We start from the raw sequence: 16,336 nt of genomic DNA, 5'->3' as shown, positions 1-16,336 counted from the left end.
AAATTCAGCCTTAAAAACTAAGGAAATTCTGACACATGCTACAACATATATGAATTTTGATCCATTATGGTAAGTGAAATAGCCCTGTCACAAAAGGACAAAAATGGTATGATTCCACTTAAACAAGGTATCCAGACAAGTCAAATTCAAAGACAGAAAGTAGAATGCAGTTGCCAGGGGCTGAGGGGAATTAGTATCCAGTGACTACAGAGTTTCATTGGTGAAAATGGAAAAGATCTGAACATGGATGGTAAGGAAATTTGTACAACAGTGTGAATGTGGTTAATGCCATGGAAGTGTGTTCTTAAAATTGTTTAAATGGTAAATGTTAGTACATTTAGTCACAATAAAAAATGGAGTACTAATACATGTTACAGTATAGAAAAGGCCACTCAGATCTTACTTATTTTGTGCACGTTCAATCCATCAAGGTTGTGATGAAGGAAAATGAGGGAAAAGTATCAGTCATGGTTCCAGAAGAACAAACAGGATGAGAATGCAAAGAGACATTTCCTGAGAGCTGGGGCAGCTGTTGAAAGTTGAAGCGGGCCTGAGGATTGGATCATAATGTGGAAACTATAATAATTTCCTTATGTGAAGGTCTTGTGCTGGTTCCCTGGAAGATGGTCCTCGTTTTGGGTAAGACACACTGACGTGTTTTGTGTGCAGTGGCAAAAGTGAGCACTTTGTACTGCCACTGAAGATTTTCTGTACATTTGAAGTTACTGGTAAATAAATTACTTTTCAAAACAATCGTGTCAATAAAAGGAGAGAAGACAACGAGCTTTGCTATAGAGGCCAAGCTCTACCCAGATCCTTCTCACCCAAAATGATGATGCAATTCACTTTTATATGATTTCACATATTTTAAAAGGGCACTGGGGGAAGACTGTATTAGTAGTCACTGTGTCTTGGGTGCTGTGGATGACCCGGATGTGGTAGAAACAGTGGGATTTCTAATTCCAGCTTTCCATATCAAATCACCAAAAAAAACCTGTTAGGACGAAAAAATGAACTCAGTAAACCTGCAGATACAAAATCAGTATACAGAAATCACTTGTTAGTGTTTCTACACACTAACAATGAACTATCCAAGAAAGAAATCCAGAAAACAATCCCATTTACAATAACATCAAAAGAACCAACCACCTAGGAATAAATTTAACCCAAGATGTGAAAGAGCTGCACATTGAAAACCTTAAGACATTGATGAAGAAATCTGAGGACACAAATAAATGGAAAGATATTCTGTGCTCATGAATGGAAAGAATTAGTAATGCTAAAATGTCGATTCTGTCCAAAACAGTATGCACATTCAATGCAATTCCCATCAAAATTCCAATGGGTTTCTTCATAGAAGCTGAACAAACAACCCTGACACTTGCGTGGAAACATAAAGGACCCCAAAGAGCCAAGAGGATCTTGAGAAAGGAGCAGAGCAGCTGGAGGAAACTCACGCATTGCTTGAAACCACATTACGAAGTTACAGAAACCACACCCTAGAAATGGCTCCAAGAGAAGCACACAGGCAGGAGGAATAGATCACCGTGCTGGTGTCTTGGGGACATCTGGAGGAGTTTCTGACAGTGGGGATGCAATCTGTCCATCTTTTCCCTCCTTGGTAGAAATCTCCATGTGACATGAACCTCTCTAAGAACCCTCCCTGAATTGGCACCTGAAGGAATCAGCGCTGAGATTCCAGTTGTCTCCACAGACAATAACACAAGTGTCACTTCAACAAGATAAGTTTAAATGCTATCATTGGGAATTCCCGGGCAGTCCAGTGGTTAGGACACGCTTTCACTGCCAGGGGTGTGGGGTTCAATCCCTGGTCAGGGAACTAAGATCTCATGTGCCCCTTGGCACAGCTAAAAGAAAAAACATGCTATTATTGCCCTCTATTCCAAACATGAAGAGGGGGCATGTCAGCAGGGCAGAGGCCTAGAGTTTAGAGCTGTCTGACTTGACTGGACCTGTTCATTTACCCTCAGCTGGCCTCACACACATCTGAGTTACTGGCGATGACCAAGCTGAATCCAGAGACTTGCCAGTAGGAAGGACACTGATGGAAACTTTCCTATTACCTGTCTTTTGGTTTCTCTGCATCTGCTAGTCAGTAGGTTGTGTCACTCCCTATGGTGCCTGGGTATCAGATTTTTAATATAGTTATCACCAATTATGAGGACGAACAGAAATCAGCTATCCCGTGAAATCTCTCTGAAACTGGACAACAGTCACTTTATTTTCCTAGTTTAACAGGTTAATTAGTTGCTACTCATTACTAACTAGCCCTGTTTTACCATCACACCAGGCAGTCAACTGAGATCTACCCATATTTATATTTACACTAGTTCTACTTCAAGGAGCCTTCTGGATCAATCAAAGATGTGAGCAATGTCACCTCAGTGTGGAAATACTGGAAAGGCAGAATAAATCCAGTTTAATGTAATTTATAGAAATCATTTCTTATAGGATAAAGGTCTTCATGGTAAAGGCCAATATTTGTCACCTAGTTAAAATAAATATATAATACCAATCTGATCTCATCTGATCTCAAAATTGTGTTTGCTATATACACACATACCATCAAACACACACTGGTGTGGACACATACCTGTGCACATGGTCAGACAAACCCTCTGCTTAAGTTACCAACAGCTAAAACTACCAAGGGCTTCCCTTGTGGCTCAGCTGGTAAAGAATCTGCCTGAGATGCAGGAGACCTGGGTTGGATCCCTGGGTTGGGAAGAGCCCCTGGAGAAGGGAAAGGCTACCCACTCCAGTATTCTGGCCTGGAGAATTCCATGGACTATACAGTCTATGGGGTCCCAAAGAATCAGACACGACTGAGTGACCTTCACTTTCACGTTGAAGCCAGTGAAACCCCACAATTATGAGCTAACGGTGTGGCAGGAGCTGGATCTGGGTTTAAATCCTGCCTCTGGCTGTGTGACGGGGCACTTCACCTCCCTGTACAGTTTTCCTCTGCTATTGAACAGCACCCATGACAGAGGGTTAATGCGAGGATCAGACAGAATAGTGCCCGCTAAACCAGTGCTTCTCAAACTCCAGAGTACACACAAATCACCAAACTTCCTGGGAATCGTGTTACAAGGCTGGTGCCGATTCAGATTCTCAAGTGGGGCTTGACGTTCTAAGTTCCTAGGTTATCCTGCTGGTCCACGGACCAGACTTTGCATGGCAAGGCACAAACTGCAACGTCACAAAAAGGAAACCAAAACTACTCTCCAGTGGTCCTGCCAGTCAAGGAGGAGAAGCAAGCCAAGCAAGGATTGTTTTTGGCGCTCAGTGTGAGCTTGGCATGAACTCAGTTCCCCTCCATGCGGAGACAATAACACGTCTGGGGCCAGGCTTCATGCTGTCCCCTACTTAGCCTTAGCATGACTCAATTTCCCTTCTTCCGCCCAGGGTCATCCAGGGGCCCTGGGAACCCATGGAGATGGGGAGTCTCATATCTGGCAGAGCCTTGGCAAACCTCCCCCGCAGCCACCAAGGCCTTTGGGTACTCGCTGGGCTGCTCGTGGTGGGTGTAGTATGGAGAACAACTGTTCCTGGGGTCCCCGTTAGAGGCAGTAGACTCTATACCTACCTGGAAGGAAAGATAGGCAAATGAGTGGATTTAAAGTGAACGCATCTTCCAGGAATTACAATCAGCTCTGAGAGACACACACGGCCTGATGGGAGGAAAAGTGGCGCTTTACACACCCGCCGATAATAGAGTTAGAGAAGACATTCATTACCTTTAAAAACTACTTACCAGATGACACCTTGTAAAGCAATTTTCCTCCAATTAAAAAAAAAGTTATTAGGGAATTCTCTGGCAGTCCAGTGGTTAGGACTCAGTGCTTTGACTGCCGTGGGCCAGGGTTCAATCCCTAGCCAGGGAACTAAGATCCTGCAAGCCATGAGGCCTGGCCAAAAACACAAAAACAAGCAAACAGAACACAACCAGTTACTAACTTAGTAACTCATCAGGTGGAGGCCATCTCTGTCATCTTCAGTCTCCCTCTCCCACCAGGCCCACTCATCTCTGTGTCCAAAATGGAACTTGAGGTTGATGTTCAGGTCAGAAAGCCCAGCCGCTGCTGATCAATAGCGTCATCAAGCATCAGAGCTAAGGGCAGAATATTGTAATTCACTAAGTCTTCTGTGCTCTCCAGGCAGGATGATTCCATCTCTGAGGCCTAGATAAAAACCCCCTTAAAACTCAATTCTGTGTTAAAGATGTGGTCTGTATAACAAAGCCATTGTTACTCTCACGAGTGGCCACTTGCAGAGAGATATGGTGAAGTGGTTATAAAATTTCTGCCAGAAGTAGCCCTGTGAAAGGCTCCATTTATGTAAAAACTCCTGCCCATGCTGGAGAAGACGCCTGAATGCTACGGCATTGTCTGTGGCAAGTGGAGAAGAGAAACTTCTGGCCACCAAGTCGTCATTATCCTTTAATTTCTTAAATTTTTTCTGACCCCCAATATTATCATCATCTAAATAAAAGTTGACTCACTGGACACTTCTTAACAACAACAAAATGCCCAAGCCTTGGGGAGTGTTGCTAAAACAGAAAGGCCTGTCTCTTCTGATTTTTAACATTTCAATAGAAGTTATCCCAGCAAACACTGCTCCAAAGAAAAGCTTAAGTTTGGGGGTGGCAAGTGGGGAGTGAAGGGTGAGGTCTGGAGGTGCAGTGGGGAGGAGGGCCTTCTGGTCTGAGGGGTCAGGGAGAATGTGGGGTGCAGGGCAGGTTGCAGAGGCCCATCCCTGGTGAAGGGCAAAGGGGTCCCTGAAGCTCGTGCTGGGGTCAGCCTGGATGACTCAGACAGGGAAGCAGATCAGGACTGGGGCTGAGACCCTGAGAAGGTGAGGACAGAGACCTTAGGGAGCGGGTGGTCTCTTTCTCATTGGTCCTGGGTCTGACCAATGAGGAACGCCGGGGGAAACTTCCCAACAGCAAAACCTGCACATACCCTATTTCATGCGGTAAGTGATGCTCTGAGAATAAAAACTATCTGAAGCCCGTCCATAGGGAGCCTTCAGCTGCTCATCCAACAGACTGTCCCGAGACGTGCAGTACCAGGTCGTGTGCTGGGGGCTGTCCTACACCCGTCACAGGATCCTGGCTGGCCTCTGACACCCAGGTCCAGGCTTGGGGTGGCCTGCTGATTAAACCTGTGCTCCTTTCTCAGGAATGAAGTGAAACCAGAAGGAGAAATGGTGAGAGGAGCAGCTGGCCCAGGATGGGGGCTCGATCTCTGTGGTTCACCACCCAGAGCAGAGCCTGGGGCGGGAGCTGGGGCCTGTTTCAGACTTTTAGGCGGGGATGAGCAGAATGAGGCTCACCTCATATGGGGCTGCACCAACCCACGAGCTCTCAGATGTTTTCACTTTTACTCACATTAAATGAACTCTATGGTAAGGCCAATGCACGAAGCTCATCATAGCTCCTACCAGCTACTGCAGAGGCCTTTGACTGATAATGAATGATACAGTAAGATAATAGATAATATGCACTTTGGTAGACAAAATCTTTCAGAATCTGTACCCATGGAGCAAAAATATAGAGGGTTTTTTTTTTGACGGGGGTGGGGTTAATGGGTGGTTTCATGGAGGCTCTTGCAGAACTGAACTCAACTGGAAAACTTTACTTCTAGGCAGAGATAATTCAGAGTCATTCCCAAACACAAAGATAAGCAGAATGAACAAATGAGCCTCCTCCTCACCTCCCCCAACACCCCATCTCTAGGCCCCACCCCCCACCCCACCCCCGCCTTTTCCCCCAAGTAGCTTCCCAGTTTGTCATCCCAGGAATCTGGAATAAAGTTCGGGAAAGAGGTGTTCCCTTCAAATCCAGGGACGTGCTCAGAACTCCTGAGTCCTGGTGATAAGTCCTCCCTGTAACAGGGACCTCTCTGATACATGTGGTGCCTGGCCCAGCGCAGCCCTGTCCCCCTGCGCCCCCTCACCTTCCTGAGCTCTCACTGCGGTTCTCCTGAAATGGTTGACTCTCTTCTGCCTTCACTGTTTAGGATTCCAGGCACACTCAGGCTGAAGGCTTCTCTCCCTGGAAGGGCCTGCAGTTTAAAACCTTGTCCACCAGGTGGCGCAAAGCCTCTTGCATTGGTGTCTGGGTCACTAATCTGCAGAGCATCTGTTCTGAGACAGAAGGCCTGCCTTCTCCTACCAAGATGTGAGTATGTAACTCTCCAACTCAGGCATGCTCTGTAAGGAGACATCCAGCTCCTGCTTGAACACGTCCAGTAACGGGGCGCTCACTACCTCTCGGGGCAGAGTTAGTAGCAGGAGTGAGGGTGGAACTGAGGGGCACCAAAAAGCTACCTGTTCAAGGATGTCACTTTTCCTTTCCCAACCAGCAGGGCAATGGTTTTTGCAATTCCTAGCTTCCCAGGCTCTTTCTTGGGAATAACTTAACTCCTTTTCTTATCACCTTATCTCTGAGTAGCTCACCAACTTGCTGAGCAGAGGCCCAGATGAGACCTGTCTGGGGCATAAGCCTCCCTACCTTCGACCCACACCCTCAGCCGCTGATTAGGAATCAAAAGGACTGAGCTCCCTCAGTTCCCGTGAAGTCAAGCATCAGAGCCTAAGTTTCCATATCTGCAGAATAAGTAACAGCATTCTCTGCTCTACTGGCCACATTTTGTTGAGAAACTTCAAAATGAAATAATGTATTTACTTAACAACTATTTACTAAGCACCTATGATACACTACCCCTTCATGGATCACAGCCTTGTCGTGGTGAAAGGGCTTGATAACTCAGTGAAGCTATTAGCCATGCAGTGCAGGTCCACCCAAGATGGATGGGTCACAGTGGAGAGTTCTGACAAAACGCGGTCCACTGGAGCAGGGAATGGCAAACCACTCCAGTATTCTTGCCGCTAGAACCCCATGAACAGCATGAAAAGGCAAAAAGATATGACACCCCCAGGGGAGATGAGCCCCCCAGGTCGGAAAATGTCCAATATACTACTGGGGAAGAGTGGAGGGCAATTACTAACAGCTCCAGAAAGAATGAAGCAGTTGGGCCAAAGCAGGAATGGCGCTCAGGTGTGGATGTGTCTGGTGGTGAAAGCAAAGTCCGATGCTGTAAAGAACAATATTGCATAGGAACTGGAATGTTAGGTCCATGAATCAAGGTAAATTGGACATGATCAAGCAGGAGATGGCAAGATTGAACATTTACATCTTAGGAATCAGTGAACTAAAATGGATGAGAATGGGCAAACTTAATTCAGATGACCATTATATCTACTACTGTGGGCAAGAATCCCTTAGAAGAAATGGAGTAGCCCTCAGAGTCACCAAGAGTCTGGAATGCAGTACTTGGGTGCAATCTCAAAAATGACAGAATGATCTCAGTTCATTTCCAAGGCAAACCATTCAACATCACAGTAACCCAAGTCTATGCCCCAATCCCTGATGCTGAAGAAGCTGACGCTGATTGGTTCTATGAAGACCTACAACACCTTCTAGAACTAACACCAAAATAAGATGTCCCTTTCATCATAGGGGATTAGAATGCAAAAGTAGGAAGTCATGAGATACCCAAAATAACAGGCAAGTTTGGCACTGGAATACAAAATGAAGCAGGGCAAAGGCTAACAGAATTTTGCCAAGAGAACATGCTGGTCACAGAAAACAACCTTTTCCAACCATCCAAGGGACAACTCTACACGTGGACATCACCAGATGGTCAATACCAAAATCAGATTGATGATATTCTTTGTAGCCAAAGATGGAGAAACCCTATACCGTCAGCAGAAACAAGACCTGGAGTTGATTGTGGCTCAGATCATGAATGCTTTATTGCAAAATTCAGGCTTAACTTGAAGAAAGCAGGGAAAACCCCTAGGCCGTTCAGGTATGACCTAAATCAAATCCCTTATGATTATACAGTGGAAGTGATACATAGATTCAAGGGACTAGATCGGATAGACAGAGTGCCTGAACATTGTACAGGAGGCAGTGACCAAAATCATCCAAAAGAAAAAGAAATGAAAGGAAGCAAAGCGGTTGTCTGAGGAGGCTTTACAAACAGCTGAGAAAAGAAGAGGAGTTAAAGGCAAAGCAGAAAGGGAAAGATACACCCAGCTGAATACAGAATTCCCGAGAATAGCAAGGAGAGATAAGAAGGCCATCTTAACTGAACAATGCAGAGAAATAGAGGAAAACAACAGAATGAGAAACACCAAAGATTTCCTCAAGAAAATTGGAGATATCAAGGGAACATTTCATGCAAGGATGAGCATGAGAAAGGACAGAAACGGTAAGGACCTAATAGAGGCAGAAGAGATTAAGGAGAGGTGGCAGAATACACAGAAGAACTGTACCAAAAAGGTCTTAATGACCTGGATAACCATGATGATGTGGTCACTCACCTAGAGCCGGACATTTTGGAGTGTGAAGTCAAGTGGGTTTTGGAAGAATTTCGATTAACAAAGCTAGTGGAGGTGACAGAATTCCAGCTGAGTTATTTAAAATCCTAAAAGATTTGCTAAAATTTGTTGCAAGATTTGTAAGGTAAGTTTTCTAAATTTGTTGTAAAATCCTAAAAGATTTGTAAAGATCTGTTGATATTGAAATTCTGCACTCAATATGTCAGAAAATTTGGAAAACTCAGCAGTGGCCACAGGACTGGAAAAGGTCAGTTTTCATTCCAATCCCAAAGAAGGGCAATGCCAAAGAGTGTTCAAACTACCGCACAATTGTGCTCATTTCACATGCTAGCAAGTTTATGCTCAAAATCCTTCAAGCTAGGCTTCAGCAGTACCTGAACCAAGAAATTCCAGATGTACAAGCTGGGTTTCAAAGAGGCAGAGGAACCAGAGATCAAACTGCCAACATTCACTGGATCATGGAGAAAGCAAGGGAGTTCCAGAAAAACATCTACTTCTGCTTCATTAACTATGCTTACGCCTTTGTGTGGATCACAACAAACTGTGGAAAATTCTTAAAGAGATGGAAGTACCAGACCACCTTACCTGTCTCCTGAGAAACCGGTATGTGGGTCAAGAAGCAACAGTTAGAACTGGACATGGAACAACTGACTGGTTCAAAACCGGGAAAGGAGTATGATAAGGCTGTATGCTGTCACCCTGCTTATTTAATTTATATGCAGAGCACATCACATGAAATGCCAGACTAGATGAATCACAAGCTGGAATCAAATTGCCAGGAGAAATATTAACAACCTCAGACATGCAGATGTTGCCACTCTAATGGCATAAAGTGAAGAGGAGCTAAAGAACCTCTTGATAAGGGTGAAAGAGGAGAGTGAAAAAGCTGGCTTAAAACTCAACATTTAAAAAACTAAGATCATGGCATCTGGTCCTATCACTTCACAGCAAATAGGAGGGGGGAAAGTGGAAGCAGTAACAAATTTTATTTTCTTGGGGTTCAAAATCATGGCAGATGGTAACTTATACTTGTTCCTTGGAAGGAAAGCTATGATAAACCTAGACAGCTATTAAAAAGCAGAGACATCACTTTGCTGACAAAAGTGCATATGGTCAAAGCTCTGGCTTTTCCAGTAGTCGTGTACAATGAACCATAAAAGAGTTGGACCATAAAGAAGGCTGAGTGCTGAAAAACTGATGCTTTCTAATTGTGGGGTTGGAGAAGACTCTTGAGAGTTCCTTGGACTGCAAGTAGATCAAACTAGTCAATCCTAAAGGAAATCAACCCTGAATCTTCATTGGAAGGACTGTTGCTGAAGCTCCAATACTTTGGCCCCTTGATGCGAAGAGCTGACTTATTAGACAAAACCTTGATACAGGCAAAGATTAAAGGCAAAAGGAGAAGGGGGAGGCAGAGGATGAGTTGGTTAGATAGCATCACCGACTTTATGGACATGAATTGGAGCAAACTTCAGGAGACAGTCGAGGACAGAGGAGCCTGGTGTGCTGCAGTCCACAGGGACGCAGAGTCAGACACAACTTAGCCACTGAACAACAACAATAACGATACACTAGGATTGTTTTAGGTTCCCACCCATGAAAGTCACGTCTGAGATAGACACTGTTGTTAGTCTCTGTTACGTGCAACCAAATGCAATCTTAATGGATATGAATTATGCAGACAGGAAACCAGGAGGAGTTGATTAAGATGGCACAGAACTATCCCTTTTCTATCCCCCTCCTCTGCCCATGGCAGAGCCATAAGATAAGACCAAAGAGATCATTAAATCTATTGAACAGACCTCAACACTCCAGGTTAGGCCCATCTAAACATGCCAACTCAAGGAAGTCCTGTGTATTGTCCACAGTGATCTGGTTGGAAAGCCCCAGAGTTCTAAATATAGCCCTTGAAGTCCCAGCAATTCTGATCAGGAAGGGATTTCCCCTCTGTCAGATGATCGTCCACTTCAGCCAGTGACAGGCTCAGGTTCTGAACCCGTGGCATGGGATGAAGGTGTACATATCAGATTCCCAGAAGTGAGCAGGCACAGAGTGGGAATCTCCAAGAGATTCTGAAGCAACTGACAAAGCACTTTTCTTCCCACCAGCACTCAGGAGCATCAGAATTTAACCCAGTTTAGGGATGGGGAAACTGAAATTCAAGATGTGGGGGGAGCTTGAAGGTCTGGGATCTGGATTTCCTCTAGACCCCCCCGCTCAAAGCTTTGGAATACACCATGTCAACTCAGTCTCTCCACAGACTCTAAGATGATTTGCAATATTTCAAAAGTTATGTTTCCCTGGCTGAACAGTGAATAATTCACCAACTCAGGTCTTGATCAGTATCAGAAAGAGAAAAGGGACTTTGACAAAGCAGAAGATCTGAACTAACAGTGCAAGGTCCTCAAAGAAATAACAGAAACAGAAGCTTGGTGGTTCAACCACATCTGATCTTGAGCAAAACAAAGTGCTTTTCTGATAATACAAATTATTTCATCTGACTCCATAGTGAGGAAGACATGCCCAGATGAAAATCCAGCTCCCCTTCAAAGGAAGCCAGGCCTGATGATTCTGCTCCTACTGTTTTTTGTTAAGGTAACTACTGTATCAGTTACACCTGTAGTATATGAACGGAAATCTCAGTGGCTTAGCAGGTAAACATTTTGTTCTGTTTTTAACTATCTTTAGTTTTATTGAGATATAACTGACATACAACACTACATAAGTTGAAGGTATACAGGATAATGGTCTGACTTACACATATCGTGAAATGATTATCACAATAAGTTTAGTGAACATCTGTCATCTCATATAGATACAAGACTAAAGAGATGGAAAAAAAACTTTTTTCCCTTGTGATGAGACTCAGCATTTACTCTCAACAGTTTCACATACAACACAGAGCAGTATTCATTATATTTATCGTGTTGTACATTAACATCCCTAGTACTTAATTATCTTTTAACTGCATGTTAGCACCTTTTTACTACCCTTCTTCCAATTCTTTCCCCACCCCCAACACACTATGCCTCAGGTAACCACAATTCTGATCTCTTTGTCTGTGGGTTTGTTTGTCTATTTCTGAAGTACAATTGACCTACAACTCTATGTTAGCTCCTAATACATGACATAGTGATTTGGTCTTTCTGTACTTTTCAAAATGAGCATCAAGATAAGCCTATTTACCTTCTGTCACCATACAAAGATATTATGTAATTACTGACTATATTCCATGACTCATTTATTTTGTAACTGGAAGTCTGTACCTCTTAATCTCCCTCACCTATATCTCTCCTCCTCCTATCTCCCTCCCCGCTAGCAACCACCTGCTTGTTCTCGGTTATCTATGACTCTTAGTTTCTGCTTAGTTATGGCTGTATATCTGTTTTGTTTTTCAGGTTCCACATAAAAGTGAAATCATACAGTAATTGTCTTTTTCTGTCTGATTTCATTCACTTCTAGCATAACACCCTCTAGGTCCATCCATATGGTCACAAATGGCAAGATTTCATTCTTTTTTATGGATGAGTAATATTCTGGTGTGTGTGGGGGTATCACATCTTCTTTATGCATTCATCTATTGATGGGCACTGAGGTTGCATCCTTATCATGGCTATTGTAAATAATATCTTTTGCCATCCCCATTCAGTCTGTGTGTCTTTTAGATCTGAAGTGAGTCTATTACAGGCAACATATTTATGAGTGTTTTTTTGTTGCCATTCACCCACTCTATGTCTTTTGATTGGAACATTTAGTCCACTTACATAAAGTAACTATTGCTAGGAACATATGTATTGTCATTTAAAAAACTGTATTGGGTTCTTTTTGTAGTTCTTTTTTGTTCCTTTCTTTTTTTTTTTTTTTTAGGACAGAAAGACGAGGGGTGTTCCTTTCTTCTTTTGTTCTCTTCCCTTGTGATCTGGTGACTATCTTTAGCGTTATGTTTGGATTCCTTTCCTTTTTTGTGTTTGTATCTATTATAGATTTTTGGTTTTTATAAATCTATAATAAATATATTCATTTATAATAGTTTTTATAAATCTATTTTTGGTTCTATAAATCTATTACAGATTTTACCATGAGGTTTATATATAACTATATACATAATTTTATGTATACACAGACGGGTTGTTTAGTCACTAAGTCATGTCCGACTCTTTGCAACTGCATGGACTGCAGCACATCAGGCTTCTCTGTCCTACACTATCTCTTGTAGTTTGTTTAAATTCATGTCCACTGAGTCAGTGATGTTACCTAACTATCTCATCCTCTGCTACCTCTGGGAGTATCAGACCACCTTACCTGTCTCCTGAGAAACCTGTATGTGTGTCAAGAAGCAGCAGTTAGAACTGGACATGGAACAACTGACTGGTTCAATATTGGGAAAGGAGTATGACAAGGCTGTATACTGTCACCCTGCTTATTTAACTTATATGCAGAGTGTGTCATGCGAAACGGGCTGGGTGAATCACAAGCTGGAATCAAGATTGTTGGGAGAAATATCAACAATCTCAGATATGAAGATGATATACCTACTCTAATGACAGAAAGTGAAGAGGAACTAAAGAACCTCTTGATGAGCATGAAAGAGGAGAATGAAAAAGCTGACTTGAAAAAAAACTAAGATCATGGCATCTGGTCCGACAGCAGACAGAAGCGGGAAAAGTGGAAGCAGTGACAGATTTTATTTTCTTTGGCTCCAAAATTACTGTGGACAGTGACTGCAGCCATGAAACTGAAAGACACTTGCTCCTTGGAAGAAAAGCTATGACAAACCGAGAGAGCATATTAAAAAGCAGAGACATCACTTTGCTGACAAAGGTCCATATAGTCAAAGCTATGGTTTTTCCAGTAGTCATGTACAGATGTGAGAGAGTTGGACCATCAAGAAGGCTGAATGCCAAAGAACTGATGCTTTCGAATTGTGGTGCTGGAGAAGACTCTTGAGAGTCCCTTGGACTGCAAGGAGATCAAACCAGTCAGTCCTAAAGGACATGAACTCTGAATATTTATCAGAAGGACTGATGCTGAAGTTCCAATATGTTGGCAGTACTAGAGGAACTGACTCATTGGAAAAGATCTTGGTGCCAGGAAAAAATGAAGGCCAAAGGAGAAGGGGGCAGCAGAAGATACATATACACACATGTACACAACCCTGAATGATCCATGGCCTGCCATATACCTTCTAACTTCCTCTTATAGATTGAATTCCCCCAAATTCCTATATTGAAGCCCTAACCTTCAATACTTTGGAATATGACTATGTTTGGAGAGAGTGTCTTTAAAGAGGCAATTAAGTGAAAGGCCATTACAGTGGGCCCTAGTTCAATCAGACTGGTGTCTTATAAAAAGTGAGATTAAGACAGTCAGAGAGACACCAGGGATACGTACACACACAGGGTAAAAACCATGTTAGGAAACAGTGAGAAGACAGCTGTCAGGAATCAAGGAGAGAGGCCTCAGAACAAACAAACCCTGCTCACACCTGCATCTTGGACTTCCAGCCTCCAGAACTGTGATAAAGTAAATATCTGTTTAAGCTACCCAGTCTGTGGTACTCTGTTATGGCAGCCCTAGCAAACTAGTACCTGTTCTGTCCCTTAAGGCTTCTCTGTGTTATGGTTCAGTACATTGATAAATTAACCTGTGATGACATTTTAATGGAGGTGATTATGTACTCAGCTGCTCAGTCATGTCCAACTCTTTGTGATCTCCTGGACTGTAGCCCACAAGGCTCCTCTATCCGTAGAATTTTCCAGGCAAGAATACTGGAGTGGGCTGCCATTTCCTACTCCAGGGGACTTTCCCCACCCAGGCATTGAAGTCGTGTCTTCTTTGTCTCCCACATTGGCAGGCAGATTCTTAACCACTGCACCACCTGGGCAGCCCCATGGAGGTGATGGAGTCCCTCAAATTTCCCTCAATAACGTATCTAAACTTAAACATGAATCTTTAATGCCTAACCCCTAAAAGAAACTGGCAGTGAGGTACTATAGGTACTAGCTCAGCACCCCTCTTGCCATCGTCCTGCTAATAATTGCTTTTTCCTCTGGGAGCAACTCCTCTTCTATTCCATGATAGTCTCTTGATCCTGGCAATGGGGGAGAGCTCTGTAACCTAGGCAGGTTCACTAAGTTCCCTGACCATAGTGACTGTTCTAGAGATTGCACATAGTGACTGTTCTAGAGATTGCACACGACCCAGGACAGGCCAATCAGAGAACTTCCCTAGGATTTTTCTAATTGTAGTGGCAAGGAAGTTGTCCCCAAGCTGGTGGTGGCCATGTCCTCTGCCATGAGAGCATGCCAGGGAAGCAGGAAGGTGATGTGGGGCGCCAGCAGGGACTGGTCTCTCACATCCAATTGGCAGGATTTCTGAGCTGTCCTAATTCCTGTGGATCTCCCTTCAATTACAAACTTAATAGCTTTCTAATAAGTCTCTCATTTAAAATGGTTTGAGCTGGTTCTATCTTAGGTAAATAAGATGAATATGACTGTATTTCGAGGAGAAGGTATAATTTCAGTCAAATGATTACTTGGAACCTTTCAAGTTCACACCCAAGCCTGATACTTTTCTCTTTCCTAGGAGGTAAGTTCCTCATCATTAGAAGTTTTCAAGCAGAGAAGGGATGTTCTGTGTCTGGGATGAACCAGAGGGAATTACTGCACTGGAGTTCAAAAGATTTAACTGGGTGGCAAGAATATTCTCAGTAAAATCACTGATCCTGCTGTGACAGTGTCCTCTTTTCTCTTGAAAAGAAAAACAAAGTTGGAGGATCCACATTTCCTGATTTCAAAACTTACCACAAAGCTACAGTAATCAAAACAGTGTGGTGCTGACATATGGATAGACATGTAGACCAATCAAATAGAATTGAGAGTCCTGGGGAAAAAAAGAATAAAGGGTCCTGAAAAAAACCCACACATAAGAGTGTCAAGAGTATTCAACAGGGAAAGAATAATCTCTTCAACAAATGATACTGAGAGAACTGGATATCCACATGTAAAAGAATGAAGTTGTACCTTTACCTCACATCATATATAAAAGTTAACTCAAAATGTATCCAAGACATAAATTTAACAGCTAAAACCATAAAAGTCTTAGAAGAAAATTAGGAGTAAAATTTCATAACCACAGATTAAGCAATAGTTTCTTAAATATGACACTAAAAGCATAAGCAACAAAAAAAATGAGATAAATTAAACTTCATCAAAATTTAAAACTTCTGTGCTTCAAAGGATACTATCAAGAAACTAAAAAGATAACACAAAAATTGAAGAAAATATCTCCAAATTGTATGCCTGACAAGGGACTTATATCCAGGATACAGGAAGAATTCTTACAACCCAATTAAAAAAAAAAGACAAATAACCCAATTAAAAATTGTGCAAAAGACTTGAATAGATGTTTCTCCAAAGAAGACATACAAATGGTCAATAGCACATGAAAAGATTCTCAACATCACTAATCACTAGGGGAATGTGATCAAACCACAAAGAGATACTACTTCACATGTGCTAAGATGGCTGTAATAAAAAAGATGAACAGTAATAAGTGTCAGAGAGGATGCAGAGAAACTGAAATCCTCACATATTGCTGATATGTAGCTGCTTTGAGAAATGGTTTGGCATCTTCTTAAGCTAAAGCAGATTTATGATATGCTCCAGCAATATTATTCCTGAGCACATAACCAAGAGAACTGAAAATTTATGAATATGTATATTCATACACAAATATTCACAGCAGCATTATTTGTAAAGCCAAAAAAAAAAAAAACAACCCAACCCAAAGAAACAAATAATGGAAGAATGGATAAACAAACATGGCATATCCATACAATGGAATATTATTTGGCCATAAAAAGGAAGAAAGTTCTGATACATGCTGTAACATGGTTGAAGAT

General features: G+C 42.6%; 1 long non-coding RNA gene across 5 annotated transcripts in view; it reads right to left on the bottom strand.

The window, feature by feature from the left end:
- Positions 1 to 16,336, bottom strand: part of LOC133059447 (uncharacterized) — a 50,128-nt gene that overhangs the window by 9,936 nt on the left and 23,856 nt on the right. The window contains exons 4-5 of one of the 5 annotated variants that reach the window (XR_009693557.1): positions 15,237 to 15,315; positions 3,611 to 3,695 (exon numbers count right to left, since the gene is read on the bottom strand). The exons of the other annotated variants lie outside the window; for them this stretch is intronic. This is a non-coding gene — a long non-coding RNA (uncharacterized LOC133059447). The remainder of the gene's footprint in view (positions 1 to 3,610; positions 3,696 to 15,236; positions 15,316 to 16,336) is intronic. 5 annotated transcript variants of the gene reach the window in all.

Source organism: Dama dama, chromosome 7 (assembly GCF_033118175.1).
Source record: "Dama dama isolate Ldn47 chromosome 7, ASM3311817v1, whole genome shotgun sequence".
NCBI classification, from domain to species: domain Eukaryota; kingdom Metazoa; phylum Chordata; class Mammalia; order Artiodactyla; family Cervidae; genus Dama; species Dama dama.
This window is presented reverse-complemented; position numbering and strand designations above follow the sequence as displayed.